This window comes from Columba livia, chromosome 9 (assembly GCF_036013475.1).
Source record: "Columba livia isolate bColLiv1 breed racing homer chromosome 9, bColLiv1.pat.W.v2, whole genome shotgun sequence".
Classification (NCBI taxonomy): domain Eukaryota; kingdom Metazoa; phylum Chordata; class Aves; order Columbiformes; family Columbidae; genus Columba; species Columba livia.
The window spans coordinates 20,314,979-20,332,751 of NC_088610.1; the positions used below are offsets into that span (position 1 = coordinate 20,314,979).

The 17,773-nt window shown below is 52.0% G+C and overlaps 1 long non-coding RNA gene across 1 annotated transcript; it reads right to left on the reverse strand.

Moving 5' to 3' along the window:
* Nucleotides 1-2,485: 2,485 nt before the first annotated feature.
* Nucleotides 2,486-7,876, reverse strand: LOC110358136 (uncharacterized). Its single transcript, XR_002412254.2, has 2 exons — nt 6,117-7,876; nt 2,486-2,988 (listed from the first exon to the last, which is right to left on the reverse strand). It is a non-coding gene; the product is annotated as an uncharacterized LOC110358136 (long non-coding RNA).
* Nucleotides 7,877-17,773: the final 9,897 nt, after the last annotated feature.

Below are 17,773 nucleotides of genomic sequence, written 5' to 3' on the forward strand. Positions count from 1 at the left end.
TCCTCCTGATGCTCTGTGACATTGTCCAGGTAATGTAAAGCCACCCGAAATTTGAGTTTGAAGCCCTCTCAGCATCACAATGTCACCTTCTGTGAGTCAGGGGGTACGCAGCTGCTGCCATGGGACAGTTTGTTCCTGTTTCCCATCAGAACTGAGCCTGGATTTTCTGATAATCCAAGAAGGGAATTAAAAAAAAAATAAAATAGCCTTTTATTTTGATCTCCTTGACACTTCAAAAGAAAAGTTAAATCACCGGTAAGCTGCTAGAGCATACTTTGCTCTCAGTTCCTCAGCCAGGAGGTGGCCAGACTGCCCTTTTTAAGCCTGGTGAGCTTCTGCCAGCAAAACCCCTTGGCCATGCTGTCAGGCTTTCCCTCTCAGTGCTTGAAGTGCAGGATGCTGCTAGAGCTCCTGGGGAAGGCTCTCTGACCCCCACAGAGGGGGTCTTCCCCAGCAGGTTATTTTCTCTCCCAGAGAAGTCACCCCTTTCCAAAACGTTGGGTGCTGCGGCACAGTTGGGTGCCGCAGAAAGTACAACCGGCATTAGAAAGGGAGCGAACAACCCCAAAAGTGTTGTACTGTGTTGTGTTCAAAGCCTCTCCTGTCTGCTGCAAGGGTTTGGGCTCCCGCTGGTACTCAGCAGGCTGGTGCATGCTGTGACCCTGTAATTTGCGGCTAATCGTAGATTACTCGAAGCTGGGAAAAGTTGCTTTGAGTATCTGTGCCCTTGGTTTTTATGGCTTAACTGGAGAAGCAGAACAGCACTACTAAAAATACTTACACGATCAATATAACATTTTGTCTCTGAGGGAGAACAATGGATTCAAGAAGTTGAGCCAAGGCTGTATATTATTACAGCAATAAACCTACTGGAGACCGTAACTAGCTAGATCTAAATTATGAGACATCCTTCTCAAACCCTACATCACATCAGAGGGAAGACTGGAAACACTGAACAGCAGCTTTGCTTAAATTTAAGCACTTTAATAATAATAAAAAAGTAGTCAGTAGAATTCCCTGTGTTATTTTGGCATTGCGTTCACAGCCTTGATGTTTTCTGTTGGGGTGATGGCTGGATGGAGCAAGGAAGCTGCGTGGGGCAGCTGAGTGGGATGTCTCTATGTTAAGCACATTAATTTCTGCTATAATGAGCTGCTGTGAACTGGTCACGTGTCTGGTGCTGTGAAGGCCATGTAAGGGGAGGTAAATGTCACGGTGATATTGCTGCTGCTGCTGGCAGGGCAGTGCCTGAGCTGGCCACGACAGCCTGGGCCCCGCAGGGACCGACCGGCGCGGGGGATGCTCTGTGCTGGGTGTTGTTTCCAAGGCCATTTCCAAACCAGCCAGGGTCTATATGCTGTGGGGTAAGAGAAGCTCTGGGGAGACATTTTAGTGGGGCCTGTTATGACGGAACAAGGGGTGATGGTTTTAAATTAAAGGAGGGAGATCCAGGCTGGACATGAGGAAGGAATTGTTGACCCTGAGGGTGGTGAGAGCCTGGCCCAGGTTGGCCAGAGAGGTGGTGGATGAACCATCCCTGGAGACATCCCAGGCCAGGCTGGACGGGGCTCTGAGCAACCTGAGCTGGTGAAGATGTCCCTGCTCGTGGCAGGGGGGGCACTGGGGGAGATGGGGAGGGCCCTTCAACCCAAACTACTCTGTGATTCTGTGATTCTATTCTAAGAGTGACCTGGAGCCTGAGGCTGCACCTGCAGCCAGGTGAGGTTCAGCCTGGGGCTGGAGAGCAGATTGCTGCTGTGCACTGAGAGGGCTCAACAGGTGACATTGTCCCCATCCCTCCACCCGAACAAGCTGCCACTGTCTGTGCTGCACAAGGACTTGGGGTGGCCTGAACTTGCCCTCTGAGGTTGCCACTTTGCAACCTATGTGAGTTAATGTGATTTCCAAAGCAGAGGAGAGCTGGGCTGGGGTCTACAATGTTCAGTCCCAAGCTTGGCACAGGCTGTGAGTCTGCCCTTAGCCGGCAGAAAGGTTGCCCGGTTAGTTTTAGGGGTGGGTAAGGGCACAGCAGCTCCCCAGCAGCCGCTGCTGTGGGCTGGCAGCTTGGCACTCACCTCGGGTCTTTGGCTCTTCGCGTCGTGGCTGCATCTCATGCCAAGAGGCTGTTTATATTTCTACCTTCTGGGGCAACAACAGCTCCAGGGCTGAGCAGAAACCAAGTCTTGGGGACAGCAGGAGCCTGAACTGACAATGTGCTAATATTAATTTACAGTGACTGAAATCAGCCCATTTAGGAGTCCATAGAATGCAATGCACCGGAGGCAAGGAGAAGGGGAAGCTGTTTGGAGAGCAGTGTGGTCCTAGAGCATCCCATAGATTCACAATGCGCTTTTCAAAAACCAGTTCCCTTGCAAAGATGGTATCTTACTGAGATGCGGTTGTTGACTGCATGTATTCATGTCTGCAGACATAAAAATTGCAATCAGCCTCTCTTTTGAAGGGAAGAAGAGCAGCTGAGAAAACATTTCCCCTTTTTCAAAGAGCTTTATTTACTTTGGGATCAGAGTGATTCAGCACAGAGGCACCAGCCAGGGCTGGAGGAAACACTACACTTCCCTTGAAGATACCGTTGAGGATTATATCAAAAGTGAAATTTAATCCTGCTTTCACTTAGGAGATTTAGCAAAGTGCCTCTGATTGACTTCAGCAGCTTCTCCAAGGACAGTGATGCGCTCAGGCTTTGAAGGTGTGAAACATCGGGCGACTTGTGTTGAGGAAACATTTCGGGAGGTGGCTGGGGTCGGCTGGAGAGCAGGAGTCTTCCCTTGCTTGCCACCCTTTCCCAGTCTCCGTGGCCATCGGCTGGTGTCCCAGCAGGGCTGTGGGGACCGGAGCATGTCACCAGGAGCTGCAGGACAGCCAGCCCGCACCGGAGCTGTGGGGCAGCAGGAGCAGCAAACGCTGTTTTCTGCAGAATTTCCTGGCTTTTTCAGTGACTAGTGATGAAACAGCTATGCAGGAAAAGGCCTGTTAAAAAGAACACAAAAGGCACTTAACTTAATCTCTCAAACTGAAATGGTTTGTACACGGCCCACCCTGACCCATTACCCCTGGTAGTGCTGAACTGCTCCCATCCCATGAACAAAAAAAACAAACAGCAAAAGAAGAAAGGAGCACTAAAGGGGCGAACAGGATGATTTAACACCCTACAGCTGAGCTGGGAAACACCTGGCCCCTTGAAGGCACCAAAGAGGACAGCATAGCCCGCCTCCGCCTTTGCAGGCTGCATCGTTCCCAGGCTGCCAACAGGGGACAACAACCTCTCAGAACGAGCTTTTTGTCTCCCCCGCCTTACCTGACTTGGAGTTTAACTTATGGAAATGCTTTAAATGCTTGGGGAAAAGTTACGAGCTCCAGGCTCTCAGTGCTGGGCTCTGTGGGTCTGTCTGGCTTTGCACAGCCCTGGAGTGGCCAGCAGCCCCAGCGGGGGAGGTTGGACCAGGCACGTGGCAAAGCTGCTCAGAGGAGAATGAGTCCCAGCAACTTCATAGCAACCAGGGAACAATTTTTAGCAGAGAAACTGTCCTTAAACCACGGCCGTGTTGTGTGATGAAGAGCAGGTGGAGCTGTGGTGGGTTGGAGGCAGGCACAGAGCTGCGTGGAGGAATCAGGGTCCAGCAATGCTGCAGCACAGGAGCCTTGAAACACAGGGGAGCATCAAACACACCAGTGCAGCAGTCCCGTACAACAGCAACAGTGCAAAGCAGCCTCTCAGATGAATGCTACGTATAATGTAAAAGTGCGTTGGCTCTTCTGTGCTGATTTACTGTCCCTGCCCTCTACAGAAAACTGTCTCCCCTGGGTGCTTTGAGGGAGCCGCTCGCTCCACCACGTGTTGCTGTGCAGGGGAGGCGCAGGGCTCACGAGAGCTGGGACGTGCTGCTGGGATGTTAAACCTCTGGGTGATGCTGAAGAAACAACTCTTCTGTCTTCCTCCTGCCCAGCACTGTGCACCGGGTTTGCCCAGCGCCTAGAACTGGCAGGCGAGCAGGGAACCCTCTGACGAGCACTGGGTACTTTGGGTATCGTCACCTGCACTATTAAACCAACCACTTTGGGACTGGGTTTGGAATTGGACAAGGCCAACCAACCTCTCCCATGCCAGGAGGGGTCATTGATCATGTTTTACCCTGCAGACCCACTGTCTCACCACCCTTGTCCTCGGGAAGGCAGCAGCACCAGTCCCCGACAGAGGTGTCTATACACAGCACAGATAAATGGGACTTACAGCCGCCAGCTTCCTGACCTTCCTTTCCAGAAGCAGGAGCATCAACAGCGCACAGAAGACAAAATAACAGCTCGAAAGAGTAAAAACATGAGGAAACGTGCCTGTTCTCTAGGCATTCCTGGGAGAACATAAACAGCATGTTTGGAAAAAAAAACCCGTTGCCTTCCTCTCCTCCTTTAGTAACAATTCGACCTGCTGAAAACATGTTATTTGACTTAAAAAGCAGTCTGGGAACCTAAACATCGCCCTCATCTGTGCAGCTTCAGTCCTGAAGCCCGCGGGCAGGAGGGCAGCAGCAGGGATGCTGAGCAGACCCCTCCCGCAGCGAGACGGGACGTTTTCTTTTAAAATGTTTGTAATTAAGAACTCTGGTTCCCTGCAGATGTGTGTCCTATAAAGCACTAAAAATAAAGCTATTAAATAAAGGAGGCACCGTCGCCACTCTTAAAAACCAAAACAAACCGCGAAAAAAAACCGTGCACCAGAAGGAAGCAGAGTTTTTGCTGTTTTTCCAGGTGCTGCTTCTGCTGGTACAAACATACATGGGCACGCGTTTGTGGGCGCAATTGAATCCATGGAGCTGAGTTACCACCCTGGTGCTATCTGCACAAACTTGAACCCTCAATTAAATTTGGGGTTTGTGCCCTTGGGATGGCCACCACCCCTCCTCCCCAGACAATTCCGTGCTCCGTAAGCAAAGCAGATGCAAGAAGAGACTCCTGGCTGCTTATAGTGCTGCCCCTCCAGCTTTTCTTCCAGCTTTTCTCTGCCACTGCTCAGCCAGAGCACAACCTCGCAGGCGGCTGCTGGTGCTCCAGCTGTGCCCTACAGCTGTGCCCACTGTACAGATGCTGGCAGCGGCACCGTGGTGGTGACAGCCGGTTCTCCTGTCTCCGGCCTCCAGCAGAGCTCTGCTCGCTGTGAGCAGCTGGGCTGGTGCTGGACTCTGTGCAGAGGCACCGTTATCACAGAACACAGAATGTCAGGGGTTGGAAGGGCCCTGGAAAGCTCATCCAGTGCAATCCCCCCATGGAGCAGGAACACCCAGATGAGGTTACACAGGAAGGTGTCCAGGCGGGTTGGAACGTCTGCACAGAAGGAGACTCCACAACCTCCCTGGGCAGCCTGGGCCAGGCTCTGACACCCTCACCCCCAACAAGTTGCTTCTCCTATTTAATTGGAACCTCTTGTGTTCCAGTTTGCACCCATTGCCCCTTGTCCTGTCACTGGTTGTCACCAAGAAGAGCCTGGCTCCATCCTCCTAACACTCCCCCTTTCCATATTGATCCCCAGGAATGAGTCACCCCTCAGTCTCCTCTTGTCCAGCTCCAGAGCCCCAGCTCCCTCAGCCTTTCCTCACACGGGAGATGCTCCACTCCCTTCAGCATCTTGGTGGCTGCGCTGGACTCTCTCCAGCAGTTCCCTGTCCTGCTGGAACTGAGGGGCCACAACTGGACACAATATTCCAGGTGTGGTCTCCCCAGGGCAGAGCAGAGGGGCAGGAGAACCTCTCTGACCTACTGACCACCCCCTTCTAACCCACCCCAGGTACCATTGGCCTTCCTGGCCACAAGGGCCCAGTGCTGGCTCATGGTCACCCTGCTGTCCCCAGGACCCCCAGGTCCCTTTCCCCTACACTGCTCTGCAACAGCTCATTCCCCAACTTATTCTGGAACCTGGGGTTGTTCCTGCCCAGATTCAAGACTCTACACTTGCCCTTGTTCTATTTCATTAAATTTCTCCCCGCCCAACTCTCCAGCCTGTCCAGGTCTCTGGATGGCAGCACAGGTTCCAGTGTCAGCCGCTCCTCTCATCATGAGGAGAAGGGAATAAACCCAGCGGCAGTGCGTATCCAAAGACAATGTACCTGCCGTAGCTGTGACTCCATGCTGTCCTGAAGAAATATGCCCAGAACTGTTTGTCTGCTCGCTGCTTGCTCTTCCTCCATCTCCCTGAAGTTTTCCTGGAAGATGCTTATGGTGGCAATTAACATCTCCTGCCCCTCCACCAGCTCCCTCGGTGACTGCATTTCAAGGGGGCAGGAGCCATCAGTGAGAACACCTGGGGCAACCTTCCCTGAGGAGACGAGCACCTGGTGTTGCAGGCGGAGTCCAGCTGCCGTGAACGCCCTCAGTGCAGCCTGTAGCACAACTCATCTGAAACCAACAGTGCAACCCCACTGAAACCTTTTCCCACAGCAGCATCGCTCATAAGCAAGACACAACCAGCACAGTGTTTTAAATCTGCTTAATTTGCAAAGAACCAAAACCCCATAATTAAACGACATAACTTATTTTAATGTCATTGGCCCTGGCCAGGTTAGAATATTTCCAACTAAGATAATACAAAGGGAATTTAAGACCCTCATTCTGAAGTTAGCGGAGTTTTCAGCCTCGAGGAGCTGCTGATCTTATCAGGCTGGTTCTGCCACTCCTTCTTCACCGGACCTTTCTTCAGATGTGCAGATGATTCGAGGCAAAGAAGTGTCTGCAGTGCCCCAAAACGGGGTTCACTGTGTCACCTCCAGCTGCTGTTGCATAAGAGGAAATAGCAGGGATGGACAGCGGGGGTCAGAACTGGCAGCAAGATCAGAGCTGCCAGCCCGGACCAGCCGCCACCGGTGGGACGCGGGCCAGGAGCAACATGTGAATGCCCTGGAAAGTCAAACAGCTGCCAGAGCTTTCAAAGGCTCAGGGGCTTCTGTGTGAGGGGAGGGAGCAGGCGGGAAGCACGGGATAATCCTGCCCATCAGCCACGGGAAACAGCAAGAAAAGTTTGAGAATGTCTGAAATTCAGGATTTTGTTTTAAGATCTGCCAGAGTTTTCCAGGAGCAGCTGTGATTGCCTTTGAAGGCCAGATCCAAAGTCCAGTAAAAAGCTAAACAAAATGTTAAAATCCATACCAAATGATAAAAAATACAATACATGCCCGTGAAAGTGTGACTGCATTCCTGTAGCTATGAGATTAGACCAGGAGTCCGAGCTTGTTCCTGGACGTGTACAGCTCACACCTGTCCTACAGCAAAGCAGTCAGCAGGGAATCCTGCTGTTTTCATTTTTCCACAGACACTATTTATTAAAAGAATTCGACAACCACCGAATGTTGTTTCTGAAGTGGAAGGACTGGTTTGCAGAGCAGAATCTGGAGCTGCGGGGGAGGCGAACGCCACCCGACAGGGGGACCACCGGGTGTCCTGCCCATGGGCAGTGTGTCCCAGGGACACCCACCTCCTCCCTCGACTTGGAGTCCTTCCAGACCAGCGCTGTCAAACACTCTCAGCTGCCATACGAGAGTATAGAGGCAAGACTTTCCTCTTCTTTTTGCTAAGGAGCTGCTGCTGACCGCTGCTGGAGAAGGGCCGGACAGCCCTTTGGCCAGACTCAGCATGGCAGCTCTTGCTTTAACGATCCCTCCTCATCTTGTAAGCCACAAAGCTGCTTCTGAAGACTGTTATAGATAAGATAAGCAAGAACGCTATGCAATATTTCCAAGAACTCTTGAAGGCAACATGTAATTACATCCGAACTTGGGCGCCAGCTGGGTCTGAAAGTTCTTTCCCTCGCAGCAACTCAGATGGAATCTTTACCTTTGTCCAAGGCGCCGGTTCCAGACAGTGCGAGGTTCTCCTAGTTTAGGACACAAAACAAAAGGACTGTGCTGAAGTTAGGTTACTGTCCAACGTTGCCAAGGCTGCAGCAGAGGAGCCGACCCATCAGAGCAATGTGGGGGCTCTGGGCAGTGCCACAGCCGGGGAAGGGGCTCCAAGAGGGAATCTGCTGCACAAGTCACACCAAACACTCCTGGATGAACAGCCTGCAAAGGGGCTTAAAACCACCACAGCCCCATCCTGGCAGGGCCACAAGGTCTACCCTGCAGTGCAGAATCAAAGTGAGCGCTGACAAGAGTTCAGCGGGATATTAAATCTGAGCCTGCTCAGATGGAGCAGCTGGCCAAACGTGACCCTGCGACAGGAGGAGGATTCCAGACAAAGAGCTCACGAACCACAGCATGCATCTCTCTGTTTCTGACACAGGGGCCACATACTCAGTAGTTTTTTGTTTTCAAAACTATTTCTGGAAATACCAACCTATCATTTCAGGAGAGGAGACCCCCGCATGTCTCCTGCCAGCGGCATTTTCATTAATTGTGACCAGAGAGCTACCGAGCCAAAAGCTCTTGGCAAAGGTACACAGCCAGTCCTGGGAACATGGGGCTTTGGCCATGAGGTTGTTGATGCCAGAAGGGAGCGCTGAACCCCCTGACAAGTTGTAGGGATGAACCCTTTAGAGCAGCTCAATACATTTTCTGTATCCTGTTAAAAACAGGACTAGAGAACAACAATCACTCTGCTTCTCCTGCGGCATGGGTCGCGAGGACGCTGGGCTAGTCCCTGGGCACTGGTGGTGGCCACTTTACTTGTGTCAGGTTTTACATGGAGCAACCTACACTTTTGGTGCATTGCTTTGCCAGTGTCTGGCTGGATGCATGGAATCAGGTTACAAAAAATGCTGTGGTGCTGCAAAAACCCCACGGTGCTTAGCCTGGTCTTGTCTCAGAGGAAACGCTGTTTTATTTAAACACACGATCATTCATAGTACTTAGATAATGAATGCAGGATTAAAAGAAAAATCTCCATGTCTGGATACACCAGTGCTTTAGGCAACAGGAGAATAATATTTCAAGATTGAAAGACATGAACATGCAAAAAAGAAGTCCTCTTTTTTTGCATAGCTAGTGCTTGAAGCCAGGCTTAGTTATTTATGTTCAGGCTCGAGACACTCCATAACTCTTGAGTCTCTGGAGCCGCTGCTGAGGAGCTCCCTTGGGCAGCCCGGCTTTTCCCTGGCGCAGGAGCTGCACTCTGTCCCAAATACTCCCTTTTCTCAGTGCCTTGGGGTCATTTTAGCGGCAAAGCTGGCCTTTTTCATCTGTCACTTGCTGGAGGCAATAGCAGAACCGACTTCTTCTTTCCCCTCAAAACCAGAAGCTTTCAGCTCAAATACGTGACTGTTCTCCACCATCCTCAGAAGCTGCTGCTCCTAAATCTGTGCCCAGGACTCCCTCATGCAACAGCAGTTTCTATATGTGCTTCTGTCATGCAACGGGGATGTTCCTGCAGAAAAAGGCTGATACCAGTCCCCTTGGCCACCGGGACCTGTCCCGGGACTGGGGATGGGCTGTATTATCAGCTGCCACCCCAATAGTAACAAGATAAATGAGCAACAGACCCAAGAAGAGCTTGACTAAAGGGCTTGTCCAGGTGCTGCCATACGGCAAACTGCGTGAAATTATCCATTACTGAAAAGTTCAGAGCTGAAAAGTGGAAAGAATATGTTTCTTATGTGAACTAAAGTATAATAATCCCACAAAATCAATGTCTCCTGAAGACTAACAGCTCAGGTCTGGCACAGAGTGCCCGGAGGAGGAATTGGGGTGCCTGTAGCTGTCATAGATTCTCCTGGGGCAAACACACAAGTCTGGCTCCTGTTGGGCTTTGCCCGTACACGAGGGATGTCTCCTCCTGACCACAGCCACCCGGTTGTGACAAGGGAGGCGGAGGAGCTGTGCTGGCAGTGCCGGATGGCAGCTGTGCTGGGTGTCCTGGTGAGACTGTTCCCATCCGACACCGGGTGAGCGTCCATCAGGGGAGGCAGCACCAGGTGCCCGGGTGGCAGCATCTCCATGACTTCGGGCCGGAGGTGTTTCTACCTCTACCCGGTTACCTGTTTTCCTGACGCTTATGGATATTTGATGTTTTGGAGCTGTATCGCCCCAGCCAACAAAAAAACCATCTTTAAAAGCAGGCACCATTCAAAAGTTGCAGGGCAGGGAGTTGCCAGACTGAGCATGGTGGTTAAAGCTTTGTTTCCTTCGGAAACCAGGCTAAAAATACCCCATTCCTGGCTGACAGCTCTGTCACAGCCAGCAGCGTGCAGGGGGAATGCAGGGCAGCTCCTCCGCAACCTGGCTCTTGGCTGATCCGTGCAGCCGTGCACACCAGATTTCAGCTGAAGAATGGCTGACCTTTCAAAGACCCTTACCCACTGCTTGCTCAAGCAGCAGCCAAGGCTCTGATACTCAGCTCCTGATTTTTGCACTATGCCATTTTTGGTGGTGATGCCATTCTGGCAGCTTTGGAGCTGCTGGAAGATCCGTGTGATGCCCACAGAGCTGCAATTCTCAGCTCCCTTCCAACACCTCTGTTGCCTGTCCCATCCTACTTTTCACCATATAATGCCCCAGGCTGCACCTGCATGCTTCAAATTACAATCACCTTGCTGATCCTGTCCATTTTTGTCTCTTTCGTGACAAAGGTATGAGCTCATTTTGAAATGCTCAGATACGTGGGCATGCTCTAAGCCAGAGAGCCTTTGCTGCCTGCAGGTGTGCAGCCTAGGACACGTTTCAACAGTGCTGCAAACTGTCAGCACTTTGAAAGAGAATTGAAATTATTAGGCCAGATCTTGTCAAATCCTCTCACCTGATGGAGGAAGTCTGTTTATTGTATTGGGGAACTAAGAGCAGCCATGGAAAGTAGGTCTAGTTTCACATGTGCTCTTAGTCTCGCACTAGACAAGCTTCTAAATGACACGTATCTGACTCTTGTCTCTGGTATAGACTTAAGAAGAAAAGCTCATGCATGCTGGGGAGGAGAAATCCAAAACCTCAAGGTAAGGAACTAAACTCCTAATTGCAGTTAAGAGATCTAATATAGTGGGCTGGCTTTTCCCAAGCAGCAAGAATATACTGTTCCCATTGACTTTGCAGACTTAGGACATGAGACGTCATCTTGGGGGAATAAAAAAGTCAGGCTGTACATAGGACATAAATCTGGAGGCCCTCATAGGTTCGAAAGTTTGGCTGTGATTTTTGTAATGTCTCCCAAAAGCTGATGTGGACGCAGGGTCAGATGTGACCATGTTACTGCTGCTCCTTCCTTCCCTGGCCTCACCTCTGCCACAGCGATGGCTGGAAGAGGCAACGCTGAGTTTGGCTGAATGCTTTGCTAAATAAAAGAACAAAAGCTCTGTTTTGCAGGAGTGGCGGACACACTGGTAGCTCCCCAGACAAGCTGCTAGGCTGGTACAAAGTACGGCATCACCAAAATGTCACCACACCTACAAGCATTGAGGACCGTTGCGTTTTTCAGCCCAAGACCTTCAAGTCTGGTGGCTCACAGAGGCCTCCCCAGCACACACAGCAGGACACGTGGATGATCTTTGCAAGACACCCACGATGAACACCCCCCGTGCTTCAAGGACGAGGACACGCAAGAGCTCCTGGTTGTGCACACAGCTCACAGAATGGCATCAGAGCCAGTGGACAGACACGTGGAGTCTTCACCCAAAAATGGGGTGGAAAGTGCTGGTCATCCGAAGAGGTGGGAATAATGCAGGAGTGGCTCTGGATGGGGGCTGGTGACACCTGGGGCAGGTCGGAGCCCAAAAGGAGCAGCAAGCTGTTCTCTTGTGTCAGTACATTCAGAGGAGCAACAAGGCTGTGTCTGGCAGAGTGACAAAGCTCCTTCTTTAATGACTCATTTCAGAAGAACAGCTTCAGTAAGCAACAATTTTGCACTTTGCTGTGATTTCAGAGGGTGTGAACTAAGAAAAAAATAATCAAAGCAATGAATTGAGCCCAACTGAGAACTGAGGTCACTTGGTTGCAGGCTTAGCCTTATGCTGTGAGCCAGGGGAGGGACATGGGGAAGACCAGCGCACACAGAAATGCAAGCGCCCGCAGCAGGAGCCAGGCTGGCTCCATAACGTGCCTGTCAAAGTGGGCCACAGGTTTCCGAGTGGCTATGATGATGTCCTCCTCCCTCCCACCTGCGCTGTGACTCATCCTGCTGAGCTCAGCCGGTCAAACTGGGAGGGTGCTGCTGGTCTGGCTGGGCTGGCAGGCAGGGCCACAGCTGCACGGGAGAGTCTGGCCCAAGAAAGGTGATGCTGTGAGTGAAAATGGGCACTACGAGTTTCACAGGTAGTGAGCCAGGCTGGGAGGAAGCCCATGTTTGGGGTACCAAGGTGGAGAAGCAGAACTGCCTTCTGTTTAGGCAAGCTGGGCAAGGGAAAGGCAGTCAACGTGCCTGTGAAGTGCTGGTCATCAGCACTTCATTCTGATATCTGATCATTATGTTAGGGTTAGGGTTAGGGTTAGGGTTAGGGTCGGAGACAGGGTTAGGATTAGGGTTAGGGTCGGAGACAGGGTTAGGGTTATTTTAGGGTTACCCTTATCTTCTAAGTGTTCAGTGTAGTTTGTAGTTGCTTTTGGTAAATATGAGCAGATCTTTACAGCTTAAAACTTTAGGAAATCTAGCTTACCAAGCAACATGAAGCAAAAGTATATTAAAAATCATACAACCTTATATTCCTAAATAATTCATTCTGTTTAGTCTGCATCTACTGAAGCTAAATGATCAATATTCAATTTAAATTGGACTCATCCACTGACCTCTGAGGAGCAAAACCATTGCCATACAGCTCACTTACTTAGCAGGCTCCAGAGCAGGTCCTCATGGGCTTTTAGCACTTTTGCAAGAGCGTGAAGCGCACGCACTGCGTGTAATTGTCTGTGCTTACCTTCCGGCTCTGTTGGGAACATCCCCAGCATCAGCACCTTATTTTCTGGTGCTGTAAAAAGCGTCCATTCAGTGATCACCGACATCAAAAGGAGGAAAGACAGCCATGGAAAGCCGTGGCATTCCCATTTGCTTTCAAAGAAACACCATCTTCTTTCCACTTCCAGCTTGAAAGCGAACGATTTTGAAGCCCAGGAGAGTACCACCAGCCTACCCACTGGCTTTTTGCTTTTTGTTTGCTCCCTCCATACACGACTTTTCTTCCTCAGCTTTCTCTGAGCAGCTTAGGAGTTGAAGACGAGCTTCAGAAGGGGTAGCTGAGGCTGCAGCCTGGGCTGCTGCTGCCCTCTCCTGGGTCCGACACAGCCAAGAAGCCAAGAGCTGATTTTTTGGTTTGTTTTTAAAAAGATGACTGCAAGCCTGGGTGCAGGTCACCCTCGGCAGGTCCCCCTTGCAGGGAAGGCATGGGGGCAGCAGTTGGGGACCAGCGGGTGCCATGCCCAGGGACGCTGCCCAGGTTGGTTTGCCTGGCTGTGCCATCTGAGGATCTTCTTCACCGCACCCCATCGCGACTCCTGGCACAGTTCATGGCAGGAAGCTGAATGCCCAGCTTGGCCAGCCCTGACACGAGTAACAGCTACACTAGCCCAGTATTGTGGGAACTCATGGTTTTTGGCTACCTGTTCTCTCCAGGATGGTTTTATTCATATTAAACTAAAAAGCCTTCAAAATTAGGTGCTACAGCTATTTGTATGCCAGACAAGTCCCTGGATCCCTTCTCTGGTCACTTGCCCTGACTTCTTCATTGCCAGCTGAAATGGAACCTCCCACTCACACTCTGGCTTGCCCCACTGTGGGTCTACCCCACTCAGGACATGGCCGGAGGGCTGAACACCCACCGCTGCAAGAGGCACCTCACCCCAGCTGCAATGGGGAGGGGACACCCTCATCCCACCCTGAGCCTTTGGGAAGCTTCTTGTTGGTGCTTCTCCAAAGAAGGGGCTGAGGAATGATGGAGCCTCCCCTGTGTCACTGAGAGCGTTTAATGCAGCAGTTGGCTGACGGTTTCAGAAGGTACTTAGTGGCTTTATTACAGTATTATTGCCTTGTGAGTGGCTGGAAATTCAGCACTGGAGGACTCAGACACTCCAAGGTACCTGTGTAGCTCCTGCTTTCTTTTCAATAGGAGCAGAGGAGAAGGTGGTTTCATAGAATCACAGAAGGATTTGGGTTGAAGGGCCCTTCCCAGCTCCCCCAGTGCCCCCCCTGCCATGAGCAGGGACATCTTCACCAGCTCCGGTTGCTCAGAGCCCCGTCCAGCCTGGCCTGGGATGTCTCCAGGGATGGTTCATCCACCACCTCTCTGGCCAACCTGGGCCAGGCTCTCACCACCCTCAGGGCAACAATTCCTTCCTCATGTCCAGCCTGAATCTCCCTCCTTTAGTTTAAAACCATCAACCCTTGTTCCGTCATAACAGGCCCCACTAAAAAGTCTCCCCGGAGCTTCTCTTCTCCAGCTGAACCCCCCAGCTCCCTCAGCCTGTCCTCCCAGCCGAGCTGTTCCAGCCTCGGGTCATTCCTGTGGCTCCTCTGGCCCCTCTCCAGCAGGCTCATGTGTGTCCTGTGCTGAGGACCCAGAGCTGGACCAGCACTGCAGGGGGGTCTCACCAAAGCAGGGCAGAGGGGACAACCCCCTCCCTTCAGTGTCTCCCTCTTCTACCTACAGCCTGACTTGGAATGGGAGACTTGGAGTCAATGATCTGGACCAACATCTCCCATGAAAGTCAGCCCACCTGTAGCCTAAAACAGAATAAGGCCCCAGGCCCAAGGCTGGAGCTGACGTCCTCCCTGCCACACAAGTGCTCCATAAACAGGATCACACTGTGGATACCAAAGATCCTTCCCGCTGTGTCACCACATGGTGCTCCAGGGCCACACGAGGCCATGGTGGCCAGGAGCAGGAGAAGGACACCCACGGGGTGGTGCCAGACCGGTGGGAAGGGACGTGGGGCACAGCACAGTGCCTGGTGGGTGGTTGTGCCTCGTTTTTAATTACTCACCAGACCACGTTGGTGGGGTTTTTTTGGTTTTGTTTTTGCTTTCTGGAGCTCACCCATACTGAAGTTAGCTTTGCACAATACTCAGGTATTTAAAAGCCAAATCAACCCACTTGAGAAAAATCGAGTGTTTGAAGAGCTGGGGAAGAGAGGCCAGGCTTCACGCACAAGCGGCAGAGCCCAGGCGTGAGGGACAAGGGGACATTTGTCCTGCTGGCTGCTGTAAGAACAAGCTGAGGGGGCAGCAATTCTTCCCACAAGTGGTCTTCCAGTCAGGGATGGAGAACTCCATCATGGGCTATTAAATGTGGAGCCCCTGAGCCACAAATCTTGCCCCAGATGGAAGTGTTAAACTATTTATGTATTCCTGTGTAAGAACCGCTGCAGACCTTTGGCTGTTGCTATTGCTTTTTGAACGTTTTCCAGTCCAGCTATATCCTTCTCAGACAGGGAGAGCAGAAATGCATTCAGTGAATGATGGATGTGTAGAGAGCCATAATGATGCTCTCCCTTTTACAGGGTTCTCTATTTGCAAATGATTTTTAACATGAGCCTCTCCTTTGGACAGCTTTGGACTGTCAGGTAAAACCATGCTTTTATTCCAAGGAGGTAATAGCTTGGTGCACATTATAAGACTGTAAAGAGAAGAAAATACAAAAGACGCATTTATCCCCATTCAATACTAGCTGCCATTTTATTATCTGCTCACACAGGATCTCAGATTGTTCACCCTGAATCACCAATAGTCTTGCTACCCCATGACCTGGGTAGGAGGTGGAGTCTGCAATCTGGAGGGTTGTAGCACCAGGGTTTTGCTGAGCCTGGATGGCTGAATTCTCCCCCAAAAGCTCCTTTGTCCTCATTGTCTCTGTTCACTCTTCACCCCCCCGCAGCAGCCAGAGCAGGAGGCAGAGGGTGTGCGAGGAGGGGACTGAGGTGGCTGGTCCTGGGGAGGGAGCAGTGGTGGCCCAGGCCTTTCCTGGTGCCGAAGGCAGCAGTGGTGGTGGTGGCCATGGTGATGGAGGCAGCAGTGGTGGCAGTGGCCATGGCAATGGAGGCAGCAGTGGTGGCGATGGCCGTGGCAATGCTCCCCAGCCCATGTCCCCATCCCGCTGCACACGGGAGTGTGGCTCAGGCGGCTTGCCCGTGTGCCCTGGAGCAGTGGTTGATGGGGCACGAGGCGTGCATGGAGTGGGGAAGCTTTTCCACCTGCTTGCCCTCCATCTTCCCCACTCCTGGCAAATGCCAGCCCAGCCTCTGGGCTGCCTGGGAGCACTTGTCCTCATCCCCAGGAGCTGCAGGCAGGACAGTGAGCAGCAGTGGCTTGTCCCTCACCCTCGGGATGGGGAATGAGTGGGACCACACGCCCACAGCAGCTCCATTCCCTCTGAATGAGAAAAAGCCTCCTGTGTGCAGCACAGGGAGGTGTGACACACAGCCAGATCAAACAAGGAACAAATTCTTGATGTTCTGAGTATTTAAAAGCTGGTGTGGTATCAAACCCTCTGGGATCTGATACCTTTTGTCCTGCACTGATGGGGTGGAACAGAACAATGTCTCTTTTCCTCTCCTCACCCCTCGGCAAGAACAGTGCATGAGATACTCTTGGGCCCCCCAGCCCTGCCTGCAGTAGGATTTGCAGGGCAGGTCATGTCGTGGTGCGACAAACTGCTTGATGAAGGCTTGGGGAAGCTTTGTCTTATCTGCTCATCCTCGCTGTCCACAATTGGTCTCGTACTCTTGCCATGCCGTTGGGTCACGGTCCCTCCGCACCGGGCCATCTGCTGCCGGCAGCGCTGCCGGTGGCCCCGCGTTCCCCCTGCTTTGTCCCGAAAACCAGGACTCAGTCTGCTGCGATCCCCAGCGCTGTGGGATTACTGGGCACTGGCATCTGGAGCTCAAATTGCCAGCAGGAATTTGTGCATCCCCTCTTGTTTTAACTTGATTTTCGTGCTCTTAGGCAGAAGACAAAGCTTTGTAGAAAATATAAATGGAGTATGGTTGGGAGGCTGGCATGAGCTAGAGGTGTGTGCCCAGGCTGGGGGGATTTCACTATACCAAAAGTCCGTTGTGGGTGCAGGGTGCGGACCCCAGCCCAGCCCTATGGCTCCTTCCCAACGGAGTATCTCCGTGTGGGTTTGCCCACACAGGAGAGCCTACCTGAGCATCACCGAGAGGCTCACTTGCCAAACCACCGAGACTTGGTGCCACAGAGCTCCTTAGGAGGGAGAGGAGATGCCTTCAGGGGCTGAGCAGCTGATTTAAGCCCTGGAAGGCTTCGGGCAGGCTGAATTGGATTTGTTCAGTGTTTGGGGGACTGCTTTGCCATGCTTGGGCAATGAGACAGCCACACTGCCCAGTCTCATGCTTGAGGCACAGTCAGCAAGAGCAGCTCAAGGACCTGTGAGCAGCGTGGCTGGTGGCCATGCCTGGACTGAAGTGAGGTGCAGTGTATAAGGAATGCTAAGGACCGTGCATCTCTCCACTGCCACATCTAGGGATGGAGTTTGGCTGGGTTGGAAGCAGAGCCTGCAAGAGAAGAGCCATCAGTCCATTGCTGTCTCCAGCAGCATCATCGCTCCCCCAGCATGGGGACAGGGAGGGACACCTCAGCTTGCCCCACTTTGGCCAACTAAAATAGAGGCCAACCTGAGTGGACAGTTCAGGGGTGTCTGAGCTTTTCTCCAGCGCGTTGGGGGAAACACAGACCCTTCAACTGAGTCACGCTCTCACAGGACAGCCCTTGCTCTCCACTCCCCTCCTGCAGACTTTTGCTCCGTGGGGATTCTTCCCAACCTAGAAATGGGTGCAGTAATTGCTGGGGGACCACTACCAGGAGTTCCTGGAAGGGCTTTCAGCACCCTGCACCACTTCAGCCCCAACAA